General features: G+C 53.9%; 1 protein-coding gene across 1 annotated transcript in view; it reads right to left on the reverse strand.

The window, feature by feature from the left end:
* Positions 1-24,795, reverse strand: part of FAM222A (family with sequence similarity 222 member A) — a 53,706-nt gene extending 28,911 nt beyond the window's left edge. The window contains exon 1 of the mRNA XM_039861802.1: positions 23,743-24,795. The gene's annotated coding sequence lies outside the window, so the exon portion shown is untranslated. The remainder of the gene's footprint in view (positions 1-23,742) is intronic.
* Positions 24,796-27,657: the final 2,862 nt, after the last annotated feature.

The following is a 27,657-nucleotide window of genomic DNA, read 5'->3' on the forward strand; positions in this document are numbered from 1 at the left end:
AAAAGAGAACATTCAATCAGAACTGGCTTCCCAGTCCCAAAACCAGTCGGTTAAAAATGGACTTTACTGGCTTCTCCCCACTCCGCCCCTCGGCCCCCACCACAGCCTTCAATATTTCCCTGAAGCGGCAGGTGGCCAGAACTTTCCCTGGTGCATCCTGTAGGTCAGCAGTCTGCCCCTCACCAGGCTGGGCTGGCCCTGGAGCAGGGCAGAATGTGAGTACATACTTGGGCTCCACAGCAGAGCGAGGCTGTGATTCCATGAAGGCCAAGGATTGTGCCACTTCCCAACCTGTCCTTCCCCTCTCCCTAGGGCTGCCCACTCTGGTCTCTGTGGCTCAACTCAAGGCCAAAGACTGGCTTTGGCTTGGAGGAGAAGGTCATGACAGGCCCTTCCCAGCATCAGACTAGGAGTTCAGAGAGGAGGGCCAGCCTCAGAGGCTTCGGAGTGGCACCTGCCAGGCAGTGGCCAAGCACGGGGGTTCTAACTAGCTTAGCGACCTTGAGGAAGTCACAGCACCTCTCTGTGTCTGTTTCCTTCACTGAATCTTGATAGAGAGTGAGCCAGCAGATGGTAGGAAAGCCTTCCAGCTTGGATGAAGGGATGTTATAATTTGGTTTTCAAACACAATCCAGTGCACTAGGTTTGTGCAAGATACAGGGCTAGGTCCTTGGCCCATTGGCACACAAAGGGGGTTCTTGATGCTGTCTGTCATTGAGGGATTTAGAATCTTGAGTGGGGATGAGACAGGAAGCTGGAAGAACGCAGAAGTTCATGTAAAGTGATGAGTGAACTGTTAGGACCCTGAGTTGTTTAAAAATAAGCAAAGGAGATGCCTGCTATTCCCAGGGCTTCACCACCCTTATGGAGAGGGGGCAAGAGCCCTCCCACAGTTCTCACCTCCAGCCCCCTTGCTTTACTTGTAGCCTCATTCTCTTTCATCACAGAACCTGCCCCCAAATGCAGGGAAGAATCTGAAGTGATGACAAGAGGCCCAGGGCCTGGGGAGGGGAATGAGCACTGGATTGGGAGGCTGGGAGAGTGGGATCAGATCCTGGCTGTGTGGCCCTGAGTGGGTCACTTTTCTGTGTTGCTCCCTACTACCATGAACAGGGCTAGCATGAAGCCTCAGAAAGCTCAGTACCCCCTGAACATCGACGGGCAGAATTTGCCTGCCCTTGGCCAGAAGAGAAGAGTGAGAGCCCCTTGCCCAGCCGTGCCACAGGGAATCTGGGCGCATGGTCCCTCCCCTACAACAGGAGGATCCACTGTCTGTCTTTCTTCCTCTCCTGTCTCTAGCCCTGTCTCTTATTCCATCTGCTTCCCTGTCCTTCCCCTTCTTTCCTGCTGTCTCCTTTCTTATTCCCTTCCTGACCCCTACTCTCCCCTCTCTCTTTCCTCTCTCCTGCAACTCTGTCTCTCTGTAAAGCAGATGGAAGAGAAGCCTACACCCCTCCCCCTCTTGCAGCTCCCTCCCCCATCCCTGTTCTGAGCCTGAGGCCTTCCAGGGGACCCTGTTAATAATTAAATGTTAATCTAAAAAGCAATTTGAGCTGTGGCTAGGCAGATCTGGTTAGAGATTACATTAGCATGGAGGAGGTGAGGGTAATTTTCTTTAACCCCTCTCCTGATCTCTCAAGCCCTGGAATCTTTAAGTCACATTGGCACTGCTGATTAAACTGGTGCAGGGCTTGGCTGTGGATAAAGGGCCTGTGAAAAGTGATTATTTCCCACTGCTATTTGGGCCACAGCACCAGAAAGAGATTTTCACTCTTTTTAAAAGGTGGGTGGGCACTACCCCCATTCAACAGGAGGCCTCAACTACTGCCAAGATTACTGCTGCATTCACCCCCACAGCTGGAGGGCTCTCTAAAATGCAAAACTGGACACAACATCCGTGGGTCCCTCTGGTCCTGGGATAGAACACTAGCCTCTGGCCCCTCCATTGAGCCGAACTCACTATTCCTAGCATCTCGTCTGGGTCTGGGTGGGGAATAGATACTGGTAGTTCTGGGCTGAAGGGGAGACCAAAAAGTGAACCGACAATCACTAATTCTGGATAGAGAAGTCCTGAGGTGGGCATCCTTCAGGACACACCTCTCACCCCCGCACTTACAGGCCTTTGCCCACATAATCCCTTCTACTTGCAAGCCCTTCCCATGTCTCTACCCCTTGAAATTCCACTTGACTTTCAGCTGAAGTCCATGTTCCTTAAGGGCTTCTAGGAAACATACAAGGTGCTTGATAAACGTTTGATGAAGAATCAAATGAATGGCATTCCCCTTGTGGCTCTCCTTGACCCATCCTCCATGGGTTTATGGTACTATGACCAGTACCTGTGCATAGCGGGCCCTCAGGAAACTGACCGCTGAAGGAAGGATGGGTGAGAGGCTGGCCCGGGGTGGAAGGGCAAGGCAAGGCTCAGGAAGTGTCTGACTGGAACCCAGGGCTGAGGTCTAGGGGTGGGCAGCTGGCCTGAGCTCTTCAGCACCACGGCCAGATCCCAGCGCACCTGCCCTGAAGAAGGGGCAGTGCTAAACCTGGGAGAGTAGTGACATCGGTCGCCATAGGAACTAGCCCTGCCGTATCTGCCCAGAGCAGCACTCCAACCTCTTTAGGGACCACATGACAATAAAGCACCAACTTACTGCGTGCCAGGGCCTGTGCTAGATGCTGAGGCAGTGACGTGACCTGACAGAGGAAGCGGCTCTGAGGAGTAATTACGAGGCAGGGTGAGAAGCCATGATGGAGCCACCACACCTAGCCTGGGGGTGTCAAGATGAAAGGACAGCCCTGCTATCTCATAAAGGTGACAGTACTGTGTCCCAGGCTTTGGAGCCCAATGCTGGAGCTTTATCTCTTAACTAAATCCCAGCTTTATCCCTTAACTCTGTGGCCTTAGGCAAATCCCTCTCTGAGCCTCAGTTTCCTCACCTCAAAGAGGGGTTAATTCCTTACCGCAAATTAGTACAAATAAAGTGCCAGGGTCACAGGAGTAACTCCCTAAGTGGCAGCCATTATTAGTATGGTTTATTATTATCAACAGGTAAGTAGTAGAAAATAGCCCAGTGAAGAAAGCAGGGCGAGGGGGTCCCCAGCAGAGGACTGTACAGGCAAGGAGACTTGAAAGCAACTGGTGTGTGGAGAGCCTGAAGCTGCTCCAGGTTGCTGGAGGAGAAACCCTTCTGGCGAGTAATCGAGAGCCCCCATCTGTGCGAGGCCAGGCAAGGTCACCAAGACAGAGGAGACAGGGACAGGCATCCCCCCACTTCAAGGTAGGGTGATCTGTTTCTTGTGGACAAGTGCTGATTTAGGGCAGGGAGAGGCTAAGAGAAGGTGCTGCGTGGGTGGGGCTCATATGAAGGCTCAAAAGCTGCCCCCTCCAGTGATGGGGTGTAGGGGCAGTCATTGCTGCTGGCCATAGGCCTGGCAGCCCTCTCCCAGAGCCAAGCTCCCCTCCAGGGCCAGCACCTAGGGAGTGAATAGCGGGTGCAAATGAGCCTTCAGGAAGCCTTAGCTGGAGGAGCAAAGCCCCAGACCTCAGGCTTCCTCCCTAGCTTCCACCTCCTGAAGTACTCTTTCCTGACAGCCAGATCCCAAGGTAGGAATTTGGGTTGGGGCCAACTATACAAGACACTGGAGGCCTCCCATCTCCTAGTTCTGGCCTTGGCTCTTTAATGACAAGTGCTATCAAGTCTCCATCATCACCTTCCAGATAAGGGGTGAGATGTGGGTGAAGCTGGGAATCAATACTGAATGCCATCTGTGCTACGACGCTACATAATAGGGGCTGAGGGAGCTCAGGGAAAAGGCCTCAACCCAGCATTTTTGGAGGAAATTGTGGGACCTTCCTGGAGGAACAGTATCTAAGTGGAGACCAAAAGGACAGTGGTGTTACCAAATGACTCCAGATAACAGGATGACAACCTGGAAGAAGGAACTCTGTGTGCAAAGGGTAAAAGTAGGACCCATCATGGAGCTGGGAGGGGCTGGGTGCTCCCAGCCATCCTATCACCTATTCCCCTGCACCCCAGCCCCTATTACTGCACCCACAGTTCAGGGTTAACTCAATGACAGGGAAGGAGAAAATCTAATAATCAGAGCAATAATAGGAGCTAGTTTTTATTTTTAGTGTTCCCCATGGGCCCAGCACTTTACAGACATCACCTCATTTAACCCACCCCACATCTGAGACAAAGCAACAGTTACTATGGTCGCTGTACCCATGAGGAAACAGAGGCCCGTGGGGGCAGCGGCTATCTAAGGTCACAGACTGGGTAGTGGAAGGGGTAGGAAAGCCCAGTGGAAGAGGTGGGCCTGAAGATTGGACCCCGAGGGGAGAAGAGGACGGGAGGAAGACGGGAATGGCTAGGAGTGCTTAGGAGAAGAGAAACTGAGGCGGGCAGGGTGAGTAGGAGGGGAGGAGAGTGGAAAAGAAAGAGGCCGATAAAGGCTGATCTTGACTTTCAGCCTGAAGCCAAGGTTCAACAGATGCTTCAGGGAGGTCAGGCTGGCACAGAAATTAGTGGAGCATCGGGGCAGGGGTGCAGAAACGGAGCAGGGTGTATGGCCAAACCTCACTTATGCATGGGCCAGGGCTCTAGCTTCCAGCCTTTGCTGGGCTGGAGCGGGGGATGATGTGTGTGCAGTATCTCTAATCCCGTTTCTAGTGGAGGAACTCTGTGTCATCGGGCACGGGGCACCCTAATTTTAGCGTTGGGGAGGTGGGGCCAGACCACCTGGGTTCTAACTCAAGCTTGGCTACAGCCTGGCCTGTGTGACTGTTTATCTCTGGGGAGTTTGATTTTTCTTTTTTGTGCTTCTCTTTATTTCTGATTTTTCTGTGGTGCACATATATCACTTGTGTATTTTTAAAAATAACTTCTTAAAAGGGATTTAACCACTGCTCACCAGGATGCTGGAGTGTATTATAAATTCCCTAACATGCTGGGGAGCAGCTGCTCCGTGAGGAGGCAGTGGTAGCCAGGGAAGGTAGAAATGGGTGATGAGAGAGACAGGGGGACAGGAAGGCCCAGAAGCTTTGAAATCCAGGAGTGAAGGGAAGCAGTGAGCTTTCTGGGGGTGAGGAGGTGGGGGCTGGGGGACAGGAACAGATCCAGTCTAGCCAGCCCTCCAGCAGTTCATGTCAGCAACTCTTCTGCAAGGGACCGCTGCTCTGACCACCTGCTCTGACCGTGTGCCCTATCACCTTTCAACTTCCACACGGCCCCCATGCGCCATTCTCCACCTTGCTGGGGGCAGGCTGAGCTTTTCCATGTGGAACTGCCTTCTCTGCTCAAAACTCCTTCACTGGCTTCCAGGGCATTTGTAACAATATCCTGTGTGTGAACCTCCCCCCAACTCCCTCCCTATACTGTCCCCCTCCCCTTGCTCACCCTGCTCAGCTGTACTGGCTTTTCTTCCCGTCCTCTCACAGGCCGACTCTGGTCTCATCCCAGGGCCTTTGAATTTGCAGTTTTATTTGTACCTAAATATTCTACAGCCATGCTCTCCAACAGAAATATAACGTGTTATAAATTTATTAGTGCTCACAGGAGAAATTATGTTTAATAATTTATTTTATTTAATTCAATATATCCAAAATACTATCACTTCAACACGTAATCAATATTCAAAAATTACTGAGTATTTTACTATTTTTTTTTTTCATACTAAGTCTTCGAAATCTGGGGGTAGATTTTATACTTACAGGACATCTTCGGTCGGACTGGGTGGCATTCCCTATACCAGCTCTGTCTCCTCGTTCATGCCTCAACTCAAACATCACCTCCCCCAAGAAGCCTTCCTTGATCACCTAAACTAAGCTGGCAACCCTCTGCCCTGGCCACTATCCCATCACCACTGTAGTTCCTTCACTGCCATCATCACTCTGAAATGATCTTATGAATGATTTAGCATCTATCTCCCCTACCTGAGCACAGATTTTGCTGTGTTTGCACACTGGGGCACACAGTAGGTGCTCAGGGTGGACAGGTAGAGGATGGAGGTCAGGGTGGCAGCCCAGGGGCCCCTCTCCGCCTACTTCGTTCCAAATTCTACTCTTGGTGATGAGAGGCAGAGACCAATTATGTGTGTATGTATGCACACGTGTGGGGGATGTGTACACACACACACACACACACACGCACGCACGCACGCACGCACGCACCCTCACCCCCTCCCCTCTGCTTATGAAAAACGGGCTCAGAAGATGGGCCTCCTTTCAAAATCAGCCCGGCGCAGAAAAACGGCTGTGACAGCACAAAGCCGAGATTGAATCAGCAATGGGCCCGATTGCCTGGTGACGGTTACAAATGATCTGATGTGGAAAAGACAGGATCAGATGTGCGCAGAACAATGGCTGCTCAGAGCCCCCACATGCCAGACAATGGGCTGCCGGGCAAGCGAGCAGGCAGGTGGCTCCCAGAAGCTCAGGCCAGAACATGCTGATGGGTGTAGGGCCCAGGATAGGCTTAGCCTAGAGCAGGCCCTTCCTTGGTGCCAGACCCTGGGCTTGGCCGCATCCATGCACCAACTCACTCATGTGAGCCCTGCTTGACCAGGGTGGTCAATTATGCAAGACAAAATCAGACATTTCCCAAATGCTTAACATCTGGGAAGAATGTCTCTATCATGAGACCAAGTGCTCAGCTCTGGGCAGTTGGATGATGGCTGAATTTTTCTTCATCAGATTTGCCATTTCCAAATACTAAAACATGAGTATTATTTTTGTAATTGGGGAGGAAAAAGAACCTTTTCCCACCTTCTTGTACTCCACTGACCCCTAGCTTTTGCTCTCTGAGGTGTGCAGGAGGGCAGGAGGGAGCCAGGTCCCCTGCCATTCACAGCTCCAGGACAGCCACTGAACTGGCTTCTACCCTACCCCCAAAGGGTGGGTTAGAGTTTGAACCTCTGAGTGTGCAATTCCCAGGCCCTCAACCAACTACTACTGCAACTCCCTCCATAGCTCTGTTCATGGAGGTTGGGTCCAGAGAGACCACATGGCTTGCGAGGGGTGCACAGCAGTGACGTGGCCCAGCTGGGGCCTCGCAGACACACCTCTAGTCTCTTTTTACTCCAAGGCCAAGCACATAACATATGCTCAATAAATCCCCACTGAACAAACAGAGGGATGCGTTGGGGCCCCTCATTTCTGCCTGCTCCTCCTATGGCCCAGGGCTCATAGTCTCGTCTCCGGTCACTGCCGTGGGGTCCCTTCCTCCTCCTCTCACTGCAGTTTACCACCTCAACCGAACAAACCCCTCCACATATCTGGAACACCTGGACCACCAGAGAACTGATGACTGAGTGTTCTTCAACATAGTGGTGAGTAGGCAGAGAGGCAGGGCTGGTGGAAAGTAGGTAAAAGCCTCCTCTCAGGCCCACTGTCACATGCCAGTGGGGCATGGTCTGGGAGGTGATGCAAGCCCCAGCTGTGTCTTGAAAGCTCAAGGGCTGGGAAGCTTCTGGAGGAGGGGGCCGGCCCCTTAGGAGGTCTGGGAGGGGGACTACTTCATCCAACAGCAACCACATGCAAGACGCCACATCTTAGGCTTGAGCTCACCCTGAGAGGTGGGGGTAAATCCTTTGCTCCTGCTCTCTAGCAGGGAGCAGAGGCTCAGAGAGGACATGGGTTTGTACAAGGCCACCTGGTAGGGTCTGGAGGTGGAGCAGGCCTGAAGGACTCTCAAGACAGTGGAGGGCTGTGCCGAGGAAGGGCAGGGATTCCAGTGGGTACTCAATGTCCTACAGGACTGCCCACTCCTGGGGTGGGCACTGAGTCACCTCCCTTGGGTGCCACCTTGGCCCTGAGTGGTTGGCATGACTGCAGGCCAAGAGGCTGATGTCAAAGGGGACATCCTGAGGCCAAAGGGGACATCCTGAGGCTACCACCACCACCACCGCTCCACTGGCCTTCACTCTCCAGACCATCGAGGCACTGCCCACCTCAGCCCCTGGCCGGTGGCATCCAGAAGGGGTCAAACGGCACCATGGCTAAAGCACAAACCCAGAACTGTGTTTGAACCGTGGCTCTGCCACTTACCAGCAGGGCTCTCTTAAGTAAGTCGCTGAGTCTCTCAGGCCCTCAGTATCTCTGTCTGAAAAATGGGGCTAGAAACCATACCTCCCTCACCAGGCCTTGGTGAGGACTAAGCCGGATGTTGTGTCACCCGCCCAATGGCAGCAGCTACTCTTACTGTCGCCCTCTTAGCTCCTTGAAATCTACCACCCACTGGGTATCCACTGTGACAGCAATGTCCACCCTCAGCTTTCACCGTCATGGGCCAGAGAGGACATCAAGGGGCTTAGAGAGGTGAATCCCCGGGTTCAGGTGGAGCTTCGAGGGAGCCCAGCGAAGAGGGTTAGTTCCCAGGAGGAGTAGCTTCCTAGAAGAGGGAATATCTGAGCCCCCTGACTGTGTGTACTGGCACAGAGCCTAAAAGCACCTAGTGGGAGCTCAGGGAGTCTGGTGAGCCAGTTCTTTTAGGGCCAACTGAATGGTATGGGGGGCAGTGAGGGCATTCTGGTGTAGGGACCCCACCCCACGGGCAGCCACCAGAGGTAACACACCCACTGAGTCCTAACCTCCCTAAGGTAAGGACTATTATCCCAGTCTTCCAGAAGGGGAAACTGAGGCACAGGGAGAATTCATTTGTCCAAAGCCATCCAGTGAGGGACTGGTGTATCAGGGATTTGAGCTATCTGGCTCTGCAGTCATAACTACCCACGCACAGCCTCTTGCCATGACAGAGCATGCAGGGCAGGGGTGAGGTATGCAAGAGAAGAATGGACACAGGCTGGAGGAGCTGGGGTTAGGGAGGGGCCCTGAAGGCCAGCCTGAGGTCTTGGCATATCATCCACAGACTAGAGGGAGCCACAGAGAAGGCATGATGGTTATAGGACTCTGGAGCTGGCTCACCTGGGTTCAAACCCCAGCACTTCTACTTGCCAGCTGTGTACCCTTGGGCAGATCAACTAACCTCTCTGTGCTTCAGTTCCACGTCTGAAGAAAGGGGTTCAGATCAATGAGGCTGAAGTTTGGCATACAATAAATTTTATGTGTTTATTAAAGTGGAAAAAAATCCCTGAAATCTCATGGATTGAGGCAGTGCCCATCAGGTTTGGGGACAATCTAGTTGCTAGCCCTAAGGCACATTTTGTCCCAGGGCAGTGGGCACAGCCTGGCACACCCCAGCCCTGCCAGGTGGGTGCTAGGCCTGGGGAAGGGTGGCAGCGGCATCTCGAGCCTCGCCAGGGCACGTGCCAGCATATGCGTGTGCGCGGCTGTGTGTGTTGCTGCAGCAGCTTCTATGCAAACATGTTAATTTGTTTTCATTTTGTGTTTTTTTTCCCTCGCAAGATAATTGGGTGAGTTTGAAGTCTTGGCGAGGCTGCTGATTATAGCTATTTGGGTGGTGCCCTCGTGGGGCTTGGGCCCTGCCTCCTGCCTCTGGCGGTGTCTTGAGGGTATGTGGAGCTGCCACCGGGTTCTAGGGACTCTTGCTGGCCAGGATTGGGGATGAAGGTGGCATGACATCTGGGATCCCCATCATGCCCTCCACCCAGACAATACCCCATCACTGAAAGGTACAAATCCCACCTACAAGCATTTTTCCTTTGCCCTCCTTGATGCAGTTAAAAAAAAAAAAAAGTGACAGGTTGCCAATATTAAAAAGAAAAAAAATCTAAGATTCTACTTACAATTCTCATTATCCGGTTTCTCTTGAAAACAAACTAAAACTGGTAGCTTTAGAACCACTGTGACGGCTGCTTTGTTTACTGTGCCACCTGGTTGGCCCCATGGGCACCTGAATTTTCTGCCCTGGAGAAGGGCACAGGCTTTGGGGTCTGATAGTCCGAGGCTCAGACCGAGGCTCCACCCTCAGAAGCTGTGTGGCGTCAACCAGTATCTGCCTTTCTGAGCCTCTTGTCCCATCTGTAAACCCTTTGCCTCGCCTTGGGAGGATTAAAATGAGATGGCCCAGTTTTTAAGAGCATAGTAGGGGCTCAGAAATATTTGTTCCCGTCTGTAGGAGGAAGAGCCAGGATGGGAATTTCCTGCTCTTCGGGTGTCCTGCACTTGATCCCATCCCCAGACATGCAGCCTTGTCACTGATCTATTTGTATCTGTTTCTCCTGCTAGCGGGGGACGAGGTCTCTGACAGCCAGGGCTGCGTCTTTGTTTCAGACTTTAATGAAGGCCTACTGTGCACCACACTGAAGAGCTGGGAGAGGTGAAAAGGCTTGGGGGGCTCAGGGATCTGGTAGTGGTGAGCAGGGTACGAGACCCAGAGTGAGGGCTCCACGCCTCAACTAGACAGGGGGTATTTAGGGAAGAGGCAAGTCTGAGTTACGAAGGCACGTGTGTGTATATGCACGAGTGCACTGGGGAAGGGGACGGTGGAGGTGCTCCTGGTGCGAGCTCTGGCCTAAGCAAAAGCCTAAAGAAAGGAATGACCTGGTGGGTGTGAGCTAGTCCCAGGTGACTAGAATATGCTCTGAGAAGCTAAGTGGCCTTTGGGGGCTTCCTGTGGGTGGTTCTAGGCCTTCCATAGAGCTGGTTTCAGAGAGGACTTGGTCAGTGTCTGCAGTGGACAGCTGCCAAGTGGGCCAGGTGAGGTTCAGGAAGCTACCTTTCCTGTGTTCCTGGCTCCTTGGGATCCTGGGACCCTTAACCAGTCGCTTCAGTGACCTGAGCCTCAGTCTGCTGACCTGTAAAATGGGGCTGCAGTAAGACAATCCCTGCCATGTGCTCATGCTCCTTAGAGTTACCCCGCCACCAGCTCACTGCCTCAGCTCGTCCTCTCGTCTCTCCCAGGAAATAGTAGGGATGCTGTAAACCCCAGGCCATGTTCGTGCATCCTAAGCATGTGTAGACACTGAGCTCAGTGCTTTACCTGCATTCTGGTACAACATCCCCAGTGCCGGATTCTACTTCATTCTTAGTTTTAAGTCAAGAAGATGGAGGTTTAGAGAAGGTTTAATGGGTAGGGCAGCCTTTAACAGGGTCCTGTGCTTGGCCCCCAATAAAGCTGCAGCTGCTAGCCTAGAGCCTAGCCAGGATGGAGGGATGGAATGGATGCCTGGTGCCCACTCAGGGAGTGAAGACAGCCAGTAGTCCTCTTGAGGCCACCCAGACAACTGAGGCAGGCACCTCAAATTGCAGCACTGGGTCCCAGGACCCCAGACCAGCAGGGCACAGATCATGGCTTCATGGCCAGCTGTGGCAGTATGGCAAGTCACCTGTCCTCTCTGAACCTCAGTGTCTTCATCTGTCATATAGGACTACTGCCCTTTATTTGTTGGGTTGGTGGAATGCCTGGACCAGTGGTAGCACATAGTAGGCCCACAACAAACCCAGTAAATGGCTGCCAGTGACTCCATAGCATCCAGAAGCCCCCGGGAAACAAGAGGAAGGCAAATAATGGTGGAAGGACGTGGCAGGGGAGAAGATGACAGGCTCCTGGCCAGTCCCCTTGGGATGGTGGCAGACCTTTGTAGAGGACTTGGACCTCCCTCATCACACAGGGTGGCAGCTGGCAGCACCCCTCCCCCACTGAGTGTCATACAAAAGGGCCTCTATTCCTGGCTCTGAGCATTTATCCCTGGCCAGCTGGGTTGCACCGCCCTCTCCCCACCCTGCTGGCTACCCTGCCCGGCTGGAGCCTGCCCAAGGCTACACAAAGCCTGGTGTGTCCCTGCAGAGCCAGCCTGGCCTCAGAAGACCCCATCCACGGAGAACCAGAGAGCTCGAAAGGGTCCTGGGGAGGGTTCATAGTGTGTGGCAAGGCCATGTCCAGGCCACGATGGGGAGAGGATTGGGAAAGCATGAAAAAGACTCTGACATGGATGAACCTGCACATGAATCTGGCTCTAGTGTACCCCTCTCCTAGCTGTGTCACCTCAGGTTAGTTTGGACCTTGGTTTTCTCATCTGTACAATGGAGACAATAATAATAACACACCCAACTTTCTGGGCTGTTGAGGGTTCAGTTAGGCTATGTAAGGCCTGGCACACAGTTAGCACCCAGGACCTCAGAGCCAGATCAGAGGTACCTGGGGGAGGGGGTGGCAGGCAGAAGTGTCCTGAGGACTGGCCAGTCATGTTCTCAGCATATCCCTCCTCAGCCCTACCCTGGAAACCTGGGGGGCCCAGCCCCCTGGGTAGGAAATGGGGGACAGTACCCCCTCATAGACCATTCCACCCTCCACTCTCCACCCAGCAAGATGCATGTGTATTGCATGGCCTGAGCCCCTTACTGCCCCTGGCCTATCTGCTGGCAGCAGATTTTACCGAATAACAGCAGCTACTGTTCATGAAACACCTACTGTGTCCTGGGACTTCCAGCTCTATCATCTCCTTTCAACCCTATGGCTACCATGAGAGGCACAACAGGATGGCACAATGGTTATGGGCTCTGGAGATCAGCAACCCAGGTCCAAAGCCCAGCTCTACCACTTCTAGCTGTGGTACTCCTGGCCAGTCCCTCTCTGTTGATCCTCAAAGGGTCTGTGCAACAACCAAATGAGAAAAGGCCTGATCGATGCCCTTAGCCCAGAGCCCAGCCCCAGCAAGCTTGAAATCCTGACCACTGGGCTATTACCTCCAACTCACAGATGGGGAAACTGAGGCCCAGCTAGCAAGTGGCATAGTGCCTGGTATGCAGGAGGAGGGCAGTAAACCCAATGGCTAATTCTAGGAGATGGACTAGGGATCTGAAGCTAAGTCTGGAGGACTCGGAGGTCCTCTTTTTTTCCTTGAGGGTTTTGCAAACATATTTTAGCAGTTTGTTCTTATTTCATAGATATCCTCAGCTCCATGGGCCATGTGGCCTGGGGCAGGTAGGGCAAGAGACCAAGGCCTGGAGGCTGACCCACCTCTCTGGCTGACCCCCAGGAGAACCTCACCCTGCCAAACAAAGTCCCCCTTTCTCCCTCTCACCCACTCGGGGCGGCCAAGTGAACAGTGGAATACCAAGTAATTAAGCCCGCGTGCACCATCCGGGCGCCTGGGAACACTGTGGAGTTTCCCTTTTATGTTTATAGCAATTGTATGAAAATGTGCAACATGAAGCGGCACCAGCTGACAAATGAGACGAAACAGACAGGATTCCGGGCCGGCTTTTTCTCGGGCCTGATTGGCATTAATTGTGAGCGTTTACAAAGCACAGCTCGGCGCCTGACATTTGCTTCAAGCGAACGTTTCCTTCTAATAGTTTTAATGATTACAATGGGAGCTGCTGATCACCGCCAGGCGGGTAACAGGCTGCCTGGCCTGAGCTCCTGCCAGGGGCCTGGCCAGCCTATGCTTGCCTGGGTCCTGGGGATCTCACTTTCCCCTGCTACCTGTTGTGGGAGGGCTGCACCAAGTACCAGGCCTCGGGGCCTTGGGCATGGCGTCACCCCGCATGGGGCCTGGCTGCTGGCTGGCACACACTGAGACGCCAGTTTATAAAGTTGATGGGGAAACCCACAGGCACAATGATCCTGGGCACTGACCTAGGGGAGAGGCAGGGAGGGAGGGGAAGGAGAGAAGAGCAGTGGGACTGGCCTCCCCTGGCTGTGAGGCTAGAGGCCCTCTGTTTCCTCATCTTATAACGAGGGTAGGAAGGACCCCACAAACGCTGGCTGCTATTTCCTTGCTGTGTGACCTTGGCCAAATTCCTTCCCCACTCTGGGCCTAACCTTCCTCACCTATGTGAGGGGCAGGAACTTGGTCAGCTGGAGTCACAGGGATCAGTGTTCCAGTCCCAGCTCTGGCCTCTTTCCAGCTGCGTGACCTTGGGAGAATCCCTTGATCTCTCTAAGTTAGTTTTCCTCATCAGTAGAATGAAGTTCAGAATCACTACCGGTTGCACAGTGATTTCTAAACTCCAACAGAAAAGGTGTAAAAACCCTGAATTGCTGGCAAGCCAAGAGGCTGTGTCTTATTCCCTCCCTGGAGAGTCCTCCTAATACCTCACTCATCCATCCATCCATCCATCCATCCATTCATTCAGTCAGTCATTCATTCACTCATTCGTTCATTCAATAAACATCAAGTGTCCTTATTAGGAAGCTGGGAAGATATCAGCAAACAAAGCAAGACTCTTCCTTGGGGAACAGACATGACAGATTAATATAGCACTTCACATGCAGTATCCCATCAACTTATCCCCATTCGAAGAAACTGAGGAACTGGGATGAGGTAGCGTGACATTTGAACACTGGCAGGTTGCCTCAGAGGTGGGTCCTTTCAGGACCCCATAAGCAGCCCACTCAGGCCCCAGGTGGAAGCCCTTTCTGAGGAACTGGAGTAGGCTAACCCTTGGGTGAAATTCACCTTCAAGCCAGGAACCACGGCAAGAAGACTGGACCCTGGGAAAAAGAGTCTGTGAGCCTGGGTAGCCTCATGGGGAAATTGCCCAGTCTCTTTGAAACAGGTAGGGAAATCAAGGCAGTCACTGAGAATATCTCAAACCCTCATGGGGTCCTTTTCCTAGGCTAGAAATAGAAGAAATGCCTCAACTATGGGTCACACGACACACTCATTCCCACATTTCCATCAACACTGTGCAATGCCCACTCCATGCCAAGTCCTGCTTTACAGGCCATGCAAACAGCACCAGCAATGTGGCTGGGAAAGGACAGCGGGTTCAACAGCTGCAGGGCACGTGCAAAGGCCGGAGCTGAGAGAGAACCTAGTGGGTACAGGAACTGCTGGCGGTTTACTGAGGCAGTAGCCTCCTCAGCAGTCAGGCCTCACGGGCCCTCTTACCCAGGCCCCACATGACCCCTTGACTTTGCCAGACCCACCCTGCGGGAAGCCCCCAGGGCAGTTTCCAGCTCTGTGCTTGGCACTTGCCAAAAAACCCTGGCAACTGTTTCCTTTGGAGTCAGTTTGGGAGGGTGGGGCAGGGAGAAATTTTTTTTTTTTTAATGGGGATTTTTTCTTCTTTTGCATATGGTGGCACAGATGGGCCCATGATCCATAAAAACTGTTTGCAATTAAACTCCCACTTTGCATGGCTGGATTTGTCAGTTGTCTGAACCACAAACGTGGGGCTCCACACTGACAGGGAGATGGGACTTGGGGTAGGGTGGGGCCAGATGCTGCAGGATGGGTAGAGGCCCTGGAACCTGCTCTGGGCTTGGGGCCCAAGCTGATGGGGTATCGAGACAGCCTTGCCAGCTCCCTCTCTGGGCATTCCCCAGCCCTCGCCCAGAGTCGGAGGGTGGCCAGGCAATTGGGGTGGGGCTTGGCAGGGCTTCCCTGTCCAGCAGAGACTTGGCCAGTGCTGGGTACCCTGGCGGGGGCAGGGGATAATGAGGGTGGATAGAGTGGAGCTAATCACCACTCAGACCCTGCCAGAGACTGGGTTTGGGACCCAGAACAGGCAGAAGGGTGGTCAGGCAGTGTGAGCCATAATGGGGGTCCAGCAGGCAGAGTACAATGGCAGGTTCAAAGCTGAGGAGTAAGAATCTCTGGTCCATTTGGCAGAAAGGATCTAGGATGGTGCCAGGAGCATCTGCCAAAGGCCAGAACTGGCTCCTTCCTCATCCCCGGGGGAATTGGGCCTGCCTCCTTGACGCAGGTAGGGAAATCAAGGCAGCCATTGAGAACATCACAAGGGCCTGGGCTTCCCCTTCCCATACCAACTGGCTCTCTGCATTTGGGAACCTTTTCAGAGGGCTTCCAGAATGGGGCTGAGGGGCCTATACCCCTTCCACTACTCCTGGGCTTAAAATGCCAGCCTGCCACCCTGGGACGTTTGCTTGTTTGGGTTTAAAAATGCATCATTTGGCTTGGGGAAATCCTGAGATCGCTAATAATTGTTCCCTGATGAAAAGAAATAAGGCCTTGATACCCGCTTCCCCCGCCCCCTCCAAGCTGGGAAAGAAAAGTCATAAAAATAGCTTGTTATCTCACCTATTGAGGCTCCGACTGGATGTTACTGCTAATTGGGTATAACATCCTTGTCTTGTTCTCTCAGAAGCTAAATCAAGAAAGCGCTACTGCTGCGAACTAATTATATCTCCGGCCTGCAGCCTGCAGCTTGTCTCTCCCTTTATTGAGTTAAAAAATGGTCATGAACCTTCATCTTTTATCCCCCCAAGCTCTGGGTCTAGGCTGCCCGCCAGGCATGAAAGCAAGGCAGGGACAGCCCTTTAGGAAGGTCTAGGAGAGGTCTTGGGGACAGGCAACAGGGTTGGGAGTCCTTGGAGGGAAGCTCCTGCCCCAGGTACCTATCTGGCTCCTTCCCCTTGCCTCACCCCAGACCTGGTATTCAATTTTTCCTAGAAAGAAAGACTTTGGCCTCTCCTCCTTGCAGCTGAGCATTTCAGTCCAGTGAGCATTCATTAATTCATTCAAAAAACATTTATTGGCTACCTTCCTACTGTATACCAGGCACTGTTCTAGGCTAAAGCTTACAGAAGACCAGGGGTCACCCCAAGCACCAGCTGACTTCACCCTGGGTTCATGGGAACGTTGAATAAATACACTTAGACAGGACTGAATTGCTCCTCTGCTCAAAGAGCTGCCACAGCTCCCTACTCCAGGGAGGCAAAGCCCAAATGCCGAGACCAGTCTTGGCTTCCTCCATGGTCTCTTCCCACATTCCAGCCACATCCAGCCACAAACTAGTCCTTCAATCTAAACATTCTTGCCTGCCTGCCTGCCTGCCTCTGAGCTGCTTCTCATGTTGTTCCCTCCACCTAGAAGGGCCTCCTTCCCCGTCCTAGAAGGCCCATCTCTGCCTATAGAAGTCAACCAGTCTTTCAAGACACTTCCTCCAGAAAGGCTTTCCTGTCTGTCACTCTCAGTCCTGCTCCAGGCTGTGGACTTTGAGACCTAGGTGTGAATGCCAGCTCAGCTGCTTAGCAAGTGCTTAACCACTGAGCTTTGGTTTCCTCATCTCTGAAACAGGCTAAGAATTCTTCCTAGAGGTGCTAAGAGGCACACTGCAGAATGTGTCCTGCAGAACGATGAATGAGAGGATGCCCCTGAAGGACCTAGCTCTCAGGAAGAGCTCAATAAATGCTGTTATTATTATCCAGACTGAAAGCATTTGGAATCTGCCCAGAGCACTTGCAATGAGCATGTGCTGGACTGCACGGACTGGGATACAGATCTCTCTGGGAGAACAGAGGAAGGTAACAGACTCTCACACTTCCATAGCTCTTGTGGCTAAAAACCCATATCTTCAGAAAAGATCCCCCAGAATTCCTCGCTCTGATAGCCTGGTCTTCTGAAGCACACAGAGAAGGGCTAGTGGGACCCCTGAGCTCATCCAGGCCAGGCAGGCAAGAGGGCTTCAGCTATTAGATTGTAGAGCCTTGGAAAGAACCCCACTGATTGATTGGTGCTGCCTGCCCACAGCCCTGGAAAGAACCCAAGGTCAGGAGAAGAACTCAGCAGGGGAAGAGGGCAGCAATTGATTGGCAATGTCTGCCAAGGGCACAGCTGTGTAAGGAAAACCAGATATGCCACAGCTTCACCATCCTTGACATTTTACAGAGGACACAGCTGATGCCTGGCTGGGGTGGGGGTAGGAGGATGACCAGTTCCAGGTCTTGTAGCTCATAAAGGCAATAGCTGGCTCAGAACTGGGTCCCTCAGCCCTTTTGCAAGGATCCTCCTGTAACAGCCCCACCCAACTAAGTGCCCTCACAGGCAGAGAAAGGCAAAAGCTTGTGTGGATAATGAAGAGGGTTCTGTTGACCTGCCATGTGGCCTGGGGCTGTCGCTTCACCTCACCGAGCCTCGGTTTTTTCATTTACACAACAGGGATAAAAACACCCTTCTCAGAACCATGAGAATTAAATGAGAACAAAATGCGTAACCAGAAGCCCAGTCTAGCACATAGCAGATGCCAAAAATGTCCTAGGATTCCCACAATAGGCAAAGGTGTTTAGACAGAAGCCCCCAAAGCCAGCAATCAGACGTGCCTCCACCTCCAGGGAGCTCTCTCTGGCTACCCCAGTCGGAAGTATAAATTTCCACCTCTAATTTCCTAGCATACTCTGAGAGAATGAGGGCCCCAAATGGCCATATCTGGCTTGTTTCCTGCTGTCCCCCTGCTCCTGGCACAATGCCTGCAGACTGTGAATTCCTGTATTGTGGTGACTAGCCACTGTACTGTGATGGTGTGCTGGAGGCCTCACCACCTTTCAAGGCAACTGGGCTTGATCATCTGTGTCCCCAGCACCTGGCAGGGAGCCTGGCACGGAGAAGCGAATCTCTCTGAATGAGTGGATGAATAAAGAACAAAAATAGCAGTTCCTGTTTACTGCCCTCTTGCTATCAGTTACTGCCAAGCCTCACAGCTGCCCTCCAAAGATGACCCTGGGCTCATCTGACAGATGAGGAGACTGAGGTCATGCAGATGCTGAGCGGCAGGGCCAAGTCTCAAATTCAGGCCTGGAGACTGCAGGCCAGAAGGCCCTGCCACCTCTGCCTCCCTCAATGCCAAGCTCTGACCTGGGCCCTGTAGGGAAGCTGCCCCTGCTCTGGCATCAAATCCTAGAGCAGACAGCCCGCTGCTGGACCGCCTTCCTCCTCCCCTTTCTCTCCCTCCTCCAAGGGAGGTTTCCCTCCCCACAGACTCTGGGTCATTAAGTTCTACGTCATTAAGTCCCCATCCCCGCACGCCTGTTCACAGCCTGCCTCTGCCTTACCCCCTGACCTCTCAGCCCTTTGTTCCCTGTGCCCTCTGCACAATGGTAGGGGCTCCCAGGGCCCCAAACAGCTGCTGTGTCTGGGATGCTAGTTTGCTGTGGGGCCGGGACCCTGAGCCTGGCCCATCCAGCTCTGAAAGGCTCAGTCAAGCTGACTAGAGCACTCAGCACACTCAAGCTCATCCCACCCATAAGCCTGCAAGAAAATTTGAGCACCCACAGCCAGTGAGAGTAAAGGAGCCAAGGTCCCACCCTAATCACACTCAAGGCTCTATACACGCTTCTAGTTTGTCTCCCTTTTATCTCCACCATCTTATAAGCTTCCCCTGCCCTTCCTGGTCATTCCCCTTAGTTCTCAAACTTCCTCTGCCAGTGACATCTCCATTCACTTCATACTGCGCAGTTCCACCCAGTCTTCGGAACCCAGAACAACACCCCCCGCCTCCACCGCCCCCGTCAGGAAGCCCTTTGTGGCCAGCTGCAGATTCTCCCTCCTTGATGTCTCTCCTCCAGACCTGATCTGGCTCTGTCCAGAATCCGAGTTAGTTGCAGACTCATCTAATTCCTAATGGAGGCTGTGGGCCATCTGATTCCTTAGGGCTTTGCCACCCAGAGAGGGGCCAGCAGGGTGCCCTGGCCCAGGCTGATGTCAGGGGTTTACCAAGTGGAACTACAAGGGGGTTGAGGAGGTGGGAGCCAGAACCCCACTTTTGGCTACTAACAGATCTCATACTTCTGCCACTCCCTGGCTGTGTGAACTTGGGCAGTGACATAACCTCTCTGTGCCTATTTTCTCCATGGCAAAACGGGGTAGTAACAGTACCTGCATTTCTTAGGCCTATAACATAAGCCCTGGGAGGTACCAGCGAGGTGACCTCTACCCAGGATTGACTACCATTATTATTTCTGTCTGCACCCCACTCAGTGGTCAGCACAGGAATTTGGGGGTCAGAGAGACTAAGGTTCCAACTGGAGTCTGGCTTATTGAGAATGCGATTCTGGGCAGGTGGCTCATTCCCCAGTGCCTCTACTTCCCCGTCTCTGAAATGGCACTAATACTGCCCACAGGAATGCAATATCTACGCCTCTGCACCCTCTTTTGTTCGAGGCACGCAGTAGGCCCTCAGAAATTTCTCAACTAACGGATCGGTGGTCCAGGTGGAAGGAATCCATCCCCCTTCCAGACTCCTCCCTACCTCCAGTCTCCAGAATCCCCCTCCCCACCCCCAACCCATGCAAACTAAAATAGTCATTAGGCAGATTTCAAAAGATGTCAGTAGCTTATAATTATAGTCGACATCCTTCTGAGATAAAAGTGATTACCTTGGATGCAAATCACTTAGCAACCAATCAGGGCGGTGGGCGGCGCCCACGGAGGTGACCGGCCCGCGCGCAGCCCTCCTCCCGCAGCCCGCCCCGCACAGGCAGAGAAAGCGCACAATAGCTCTTGACACGCAAATGGGTTAACACAATAAAGGCGGCTCCGGCCGCTGCTAGGGGAGAGCAGCAATTCCCGGCCCGCGGGAGGTAATAAAGCGGCCCTTTTGTGCGTGCCTCTTCGTTCTCACCCCCACTCCGAGCCCAGAGGAATCGCTGCCTGATTGAATTACGGTTCATGAATATGAGTGGCTTCGCTAGCTTCCTCCGGTTTGTGAGGGATTGGAAGGCAGAAGGGGCAGGAGAGAGGTTGGGGAGGGGCCCTAACCTCTGGCCCCGTGGCCAGGCCCTGGTGTCCCATCAGGAGCTCAGACTGAAGCCACGTGTGTTCACCATGTGGAGTGCCCTGGGTAGGTGGGTGGGAGATCCAGCAGAGGCATTTGGAAGGGTGGGGGTCCGGGACCTGCCCTAAGGTCTTTCATCTTTGGCTCTAAGAGGGACTGGGAGAGCCATTCAAGGCCTTGTCCTGAGGATGAGGCCACAAGAATGTGCATTTATCGAGTGCTTACTGTATGTCACCACCTGTTCTAAGCCCTCACTGAATCCTTACCATATCCTGGGTAGTGGGTGCTATTATCAGTTCCTTCTAGATGAGGAAACTGAGGCTCAGAAAGCCAAAGCTACTCACCCGAAGTCACATAGCCAACAAACAGTTGGACCCACTCCATCACTGGGGGTTAAGTAACCCAGCCAAGCACCCTTCCAGAGCAAATGTGAAGCTCAGAGGTAATAGGGGATGGGTGAGCTTACATGGAATTAGACAAGTGATAAGGATTACTGAGGGTGGGGGATGGGGAGCTAACCTTGAGAAGGGACTGTCCAGAGAGCTGAGAAGGCCCCCCCACGCTGACCCACAGGAATGCCCAGGGTGACCATCCTTGTCAAGGGAGCCCTACCTGGATCCTCTCCCTTGCTTTAACCTCCCCCAATCACCTAAGTCCAGGACACAGCCACCCCAGGGCCACCTCTTCCCCTCGTTGAGCACACCGTAGCACTCCCAAGCATGCTACCTGGCCACTCCGACTGCCCAGAAGACTCGTTCCACTCTTCCGCCTGGCGGATCCCTATTTGTCCTAAGAGGGACATGGTACTATTCCTATAGGGCCTTTCCTGACCTACTAAAGTTGCCCTTGCCCCATCTACATTCTTGCCTTCCCCACCAGCTGGGTGTCTACCAAGGGGGTCCCTGAGATGGCTGGGGCTGGCCTCCCAACCCACCCCAGGTAAGCCCATGGGGGGAGCAGATGACAAGTAGCCTAGGGGCTGGCTCTCAACCTTTCCTGGCAGGCAGGTTTCAAGCCATACCTTCCTTCCCTCAGTGCTGGAGAAAGAGGTACAGGGGGATGAGGGGAGCAGGCTGCTCACAAGGCCAGGACAGAAGTAACTACTCTGCTCAACCTGTTCTATAGGTAATAGGGAAGCAGGATTCCAACCTGGGTTTCAGTGTGGCAAGGCATCCAGGTGAGGCCAGACTCCCTCTATAGCCAGAGTCTGGCCCTTGCAGGAACCCTGCCCAACAAGTGGGGGTGCCTCCCTTCCACTCATGTAAGGGGGTGGGAAAACCTGGGGACTCTGGAGTCAGTACAATTCACAGCTGAACCTCTGTGGTTGCCCGGCTGAGCACCTGCAGCCCATCACTTCCTCTGCCTGAGCCTCAGTTTCCTAATCTGTATAATGGGCCCCAGCACATGAGCCACTGCAAGTTGTAACTGAGATCCTATAAAATGCCTGACATGTAGGAAGACGATGGGTAAGCTGGCACTCCATCCTGCGTGTCTCCTGGTGCTATTGCCAAGCCCAGGGAAGGAAACAGAAGGAATCGCCCAATTCTGACAGCATTGGCTGTGGAAGTGTAAATACTCCACGAAGGACCTCCAACTGCCTGTGTTTGTGGATCTCTGGCGCGCACTTGAGTTTGTTTCTAAACTGGGAAGCTTCGAGAGGCAGCGCAAACAGCCCTTCTGCCCACCTCTCCCACTTCTCCCCCCATCTGCTATTGCTCCTCTATCCTTGGAAGCCTGAGTGTTTAACGACACCATTTCGGCTGGAAATATCATCTCCCTGCCAAGCCCCCAAAAGCAGCTCCACTGATATTTATTGACCTGTTAATCTAGCTAGAGAGCCTGGTAGGAGAACAGAAAAAATGCTCGCTGCATAGAAATGGGACCTGGCTTCTCATCATGACCTGACACACTCCCCTCTGCTCTCACCCCACCCCACATTGCTGAAGCAATGACACAGTTCTTTAACCTTTTCCTAGAAATGTGATCACAGCAGTTTCACCCACATCGACAATGGTTGGAAGGAACTTAGAAGAGGAATCAAAAAGCCAGCAGCAGGATGCTGCCTGAGGGCTCTCTGGGCCTTCACAAGAAACGGGGCTAGTGCTGAGGTGTGGTGGGGAGGAGAGGGCTAGTGCCTGACCTCCATCAAAGCTGGCCCCTTGGCAGAGACACGCTTTATTCAGACCGTGGCACTGATGGGCCTGACTTGCTCTCCATTCACTTAATGAGTGCCACATGGAGCTTGTCAAATCATCTAAAACACCAAAAGGAGTGGGGCAATCAGGAGTTCAGGACTGGCCAAAGCCTCTCATCTTGGCGTTAAAGAGCAGAGAACCCCCTGAACTTGAGGGGTAGCAGGCAGCAGCTCCTCTGCACCTTTTCTGGCTGGGGGTGGGGCAGCCACATTTTCCTAAGCAAAAGTAGCCTGTTTTAAGGCAGGGAGCCCATAGTTCTCTGGGGACTCTAGGAACTTAGGCCTGCTGGGTGTGTGGGGTTCAGGGAGGTGGTCTTTGTATCTCTTTTGAAAGCAGAAAGTTGTTCTGTTTGGGAATCCTAAGGCCCCAGGCACTGCCAGGCTCTATGTCCAAAGCTGAACACCTGTCCTTCTGGGGAGGAGTATCAGAAGGGACAGCTGGAGCTGCCTCCCTCCCCCACTTCATCAGGGCGCTGGGGATTTAGGTCAGAGGACTGTAGTAGGGGTGGAGGGAGTCTGCCTTCATCCCTCCACTACCCAAAGGCATCCAGCCCTGCCCCCTCCAGCCTTGGGTCAAGGCAAGTTCCATCGCCACGGCAACCCCAGTGGCATCAGTGGCCTGGTAGTGACATCACCTCGAGCCCCCACTGGGCACCCGCTCTCTCTGAGTTTTTTTGTCAGAACAGTCTGTAAGGGGACCCTGCTATGGTTTAGCCTCAGAGAGCACAATCCTCAAAAGCAGCCGGCCACATGCATCCATGAGACTCCATATACCACTCAGAGCTGATGTCCCTGAAAGATCTCAAAGGCTATTTGAGAGAACCCCAAGCTGTCCCATCCTGGGTGTTCCACTCCTCAAACACTCCGAGACGCGGGAGTTTCCGAGGAATTTTCGGAAGACGGAGCCGCTACCCCGCTTTAGGGGTGGGGTGGCCTCTGACATATGCGCATCCCGGGGCCCAGCAGAGTCCCCACAACGGGCCCGCAACCTCCACTCTGGCCGGTTGGCAAGTCTAGACAAGTTGTGTGTGGGAAGGAAGGGGGCGGTCAAGAAGCACTGCTGCTTCAGTGTCCCCAAAAGTCCAGGGCCCCTTTATTTCCAATCCGGCTGCCCCTACACCAGGGGGTGCACCAGTTCCAACCCAGAACCCCGCCCCGCAGAACTCACCAGATCAGCCAGGCCGTCGGAGGGCACCAGGTCTCAGCAGCGACGACTCTCCGCTCGCAGGGTTGCAGCCATGCAGAGGTGGCAGGGACTGCCTGAGGAAGCCCCTCTTGGGGGCCGATACCTCTCTCCGGGTAGGAAGGGACGCTGTCGGTTAGGGCGACCCAGGCGCCGGCCCGCGCCGTCCGAAGTCGGGTGTGAAGGGTCTCTCGGCTCAACGAGGGTCGCGCCCGCCCGGGACCCGGGCCGCGCGGGCGCTCAGGCGGCGCATCCTCGCCCAGGCCTGTGCTCACCGCGTCCGGCGGGCGGCGCTGCGTCTCCCCTCGGGGTCCCGCTCAAGGCTGCAGCTCGGCCGTGCGCTGCTCCCCGGGGCGCCCTCTTCGCCCACACTGGGATCTTGGCGGCCGCGGCCCCTCTCGCCGGCTGCAGCCTGTCTTTGTTGCTTCCTCTCGTTCGACCGCCCGCTGGCAGCTTGCAGCCCCCGGGTTTGCCCGGGGGTGTTGGGGGGTCGTCTCGTTTGGGGTTGCAGGCACCTGCAGCGGCCCGGAAGCCTCGCAGGGTATGCACCGGCCCCCGCAGGTTGCAAAGAGCCGCGGCAAGAATGCACCGGCCCCTCCTCCTCCTGCTCCGAGCCCCGGGAGTTGGGGGAGGGGAAGCAGGAGAGCAGTGGCAGCCAAGGCGGCGGCAGCGGGCTGCAGAGGCTCAGATGCAGCCCCGGGGGCCTCGGCGCCGAGAAATCACTGGTCCAGGTGGAGCCTGGAGGACGCGAGGACGGCCCGGAGGACAGTGACTGGGCGTGCAAGCTCGCGAGGTGTAGTAGGGACGGCGCGAGCCGGGCTCTCACGCGCCCATGGCCCCGCGCGGCAAGCAGGGGCTCCCGGGGCCTCGGCCTCGCGCCGCCTGGTGCGCGCCGGCACCTCGCCTAGCCTCAGGCCCGGGCGCCGCGCCCCGCAGGTGGCAGGCCGGCTCTTTGCCTTCCCAGGCTAGCTAGCGCAGCCTCTTCTCAGAGCCGCCGGCCCGGCTGTCTTGCCCGCTGCTCCGCTCCGGCCCGACTGACAGGCACGAGCGCCGGCAGCCGCCGCGGCGTCTTGCTCCCCGCCCGCCCTGCGGTCCAGCCCAATCAGCGACGGCCAAGAGGCGGTTACCAGGGTGACGCGGCGCCGCGTCCTGCTGGGGGCGTGGCCAGGTGCCGCCACGCGCGCTTTTCGCGGCAAAATTCAAAGGCCGGCAGGGCGGCTCTCCAACCTCCTCCCCCAAGCTGGGGCGAGGAGGGGCCAGCCCCGGGAGGACTGCAACTCCCTGTATGCCACGCGCCGGCGCCGGGCGGAGGGGCCCCGACTGGGGATGTAAGGCATGCTGGTACCTGTAGTCCCTGTGTCGGGTACCAGGGGTGGGAAAACCAGTATCATTTATTGAGCACATATTTGGTAGCAAATTGTTAAAAATAATAAGTAAAATAAGCTAACACTATCTTCACACACACACACACACACACACACACACACACACACACACAATCCATTTTTACAGATGTGAAAACCGATGTGGTAGATACTATTATTATATTCCCAACGTATAGAGGAAATTGAGGTTAAGAGACATGACATGACACTCTATCTTAGAGTACTTTGCCCCAAAGCACATTTCTGGCAGTGATTGATTTTTGGCATCACAGTTGAGATCTCTGGAGCACTAACTATATAACCAGGCACCATGCTGAGCTCTCGATAAGCTCCACCTCATGGAATCTTCAGGACAAACATGGGAGGCAGGCACAGATATTCTCCCCCACTTAACAGATGGGGAAACTGAGGCACAGTATCCCTTGGGATCCAAATTTTGAATCTATTAAACTATACTGTACCTTGCCTTTTACTTTCTGAGCAGCTTCATAGGTCCTCATTTGGTCTACCTGAGAGCTCATGAGTGACCCATTTAGCAGTCCCATTTCACAGCTGGAAAACTGAGTCCTGGGAGGAACAATTCCCTCAGTTGCCATGTGTCCATCACACAGCAAGCTGGGGAGCCAGCTTTCCAGGAAAGACCTCAGGATCCCTACAAAAATGCAAAGCAGCAGCCAGAACTCCCCCCACCCTTAGGCTATGTCCATGTGCACACCACCCATACACGCTGGAGTCCCCTGTGGGTGGCAATCCAGCCCTGTCTTTGCTAACCGCTGGCCTTGAACGTTTAACTTCATGACTCTGTGCCTCAGTTTCTTGTCTGTGTTTAATGATTCCTATCTTACAGGGTTGTGTGAGGGCAAAGTGAGTTATTGCATGGAAAGGACTCAGAACACAGTAAGTGCTCAATAAATACCATCTCTAGTTATCAAGAAGTGGAGGGCTTTGGAGACCCCGGTGAATTTACTTAGTGGGATGAGCTCACTATAGTCGGCCCTGGCCTACTTCCAGGAGCCAACCCACCTCTACCCAGAACCTGGGAGAGGCACCCACAGGGGAGCTCAGGGCCAACCCAAGTAGGCCACCTGCCACCTTATCTAGGGCAGGAGCTGGCTCTGTTTCAGGCCGCTGAGCAGCCGCCATGAGCACGGTTCCCAGGGCTTTGGTGCTCAATTTTGGTTCTCCCTACAGCCCCACCCGACCCCTGGGGAGTTGGGGTGGAGTGGGGATTTATCTGGAAACTTGATCCTGCTGCCAGCTGCTTCAGCTGGGCAGCCAGCCTCTTGAACTGTCAGTGACGTCAGAGTGGGTTGCCTGGACAATGCACTGGGTGGACCCTGGGCATAGACAGGTGGGGAGAATGCATGGCACACTCAAGCCAGTTGCAGGACAAGGGACCACGACAACCAAAACCCTGGGAAGAAAGAGAAGGCGGAAAGGGAGGAAGAAGGCAGCAGGCCACATCATAGCTTTTCTAAAGTTTGGGATTTTTTTTTCCATTGTAGGCTACCATGACTTGACACCAACTATGGGCCGGGCAGTGCTCAGAGCTATTTCTATCTATATTTCTATCTCTTTTAACTCTCAGAGCAATCCTGTGAGGTCTGTTCGATTATTACCCACCTCTTACGGCGGAGGAAGGCTGCATGATTTGCACAAGGTCATACAATGACAGAACCAGGTCCCAAATACCAGTGCCCCTAACCTTGATTTATTGCACTCAGTGCTAGCCACTAATTGACTGTGTGTGACCTTAAGGGCAAGTTTCTTCTCCTCTATGGACCTCAGTTTTCTCTGCTATATAATGGAGGGTGGGGCTCACAACCCAACCTATCAGACTCAGGAGCTGGCACCCCCTCCTGGCCTCAGTGGTTGCCAAAGTTTCCCATGTGATTCCATTTTACAGTCAAGGGTTTAGAAGATCTCAAACGCCCTACCATCTCTGAAGTCTGCGAGTCCACGATGTGCTAATGGTGGGATTTCAGGCAGCAGCAGACTCAAAGGTAGCTATGTAGGTGCAGAGGTGACTTCCAGGTACCCACCCCCCACCACCAGATGCTCAGTCTCTGGACTTCACTTATGTCTCCCCCACAAGCACTCATAGTGCCCATCACCCCACACCACCCCATACGTGCCCACATCCCTGAGATCAGGCCTTCATTTCCCCCTGCTCCCAGCCTCCCCTTGCTCTTGGTCATGTCCAATAACTCTGCATTATGTGAATGGAGGCAGTGTCAAGATGGATGTGCACGGTCCACAGAACTACCAGGCAGGCCAGCTCCTGAATGCTGTTTCCAGCCAGGGGTCTAAGGGGCCCTGAAGAAACTGGGGGACAGAGAGCATCTCATTTCTCACTGCCCATGTAGGCCCCCTACACACCAGCCTTGCTGAAATACCCGCACATTCTCCCATGTGTCTCCTGGGCTCCCAGATCATTGCCCAAGCTGTTCCCTCTACCTAGAATATCTTCTCTCCAGGCAGTTGATTCTTGCTCCTCTTTCAGATTTCAGCTAAG

Source organism: Pteropus medius, unplaced genomic scaffold (genome assembly GCF_902729225.1).
Source record: "Pteropus medius unplaced genomic scaffold, Ma_sr-lr_union100, whole genome shotgun sequence".
In the NCBI taxonomy this organism is placed as follows: domain Eukaryota; kingdom Metazoa; phylum Chordata; class Mammalia; order Chiroptera; family Pteropodidae; genus Pteropus; species Pteropus medius.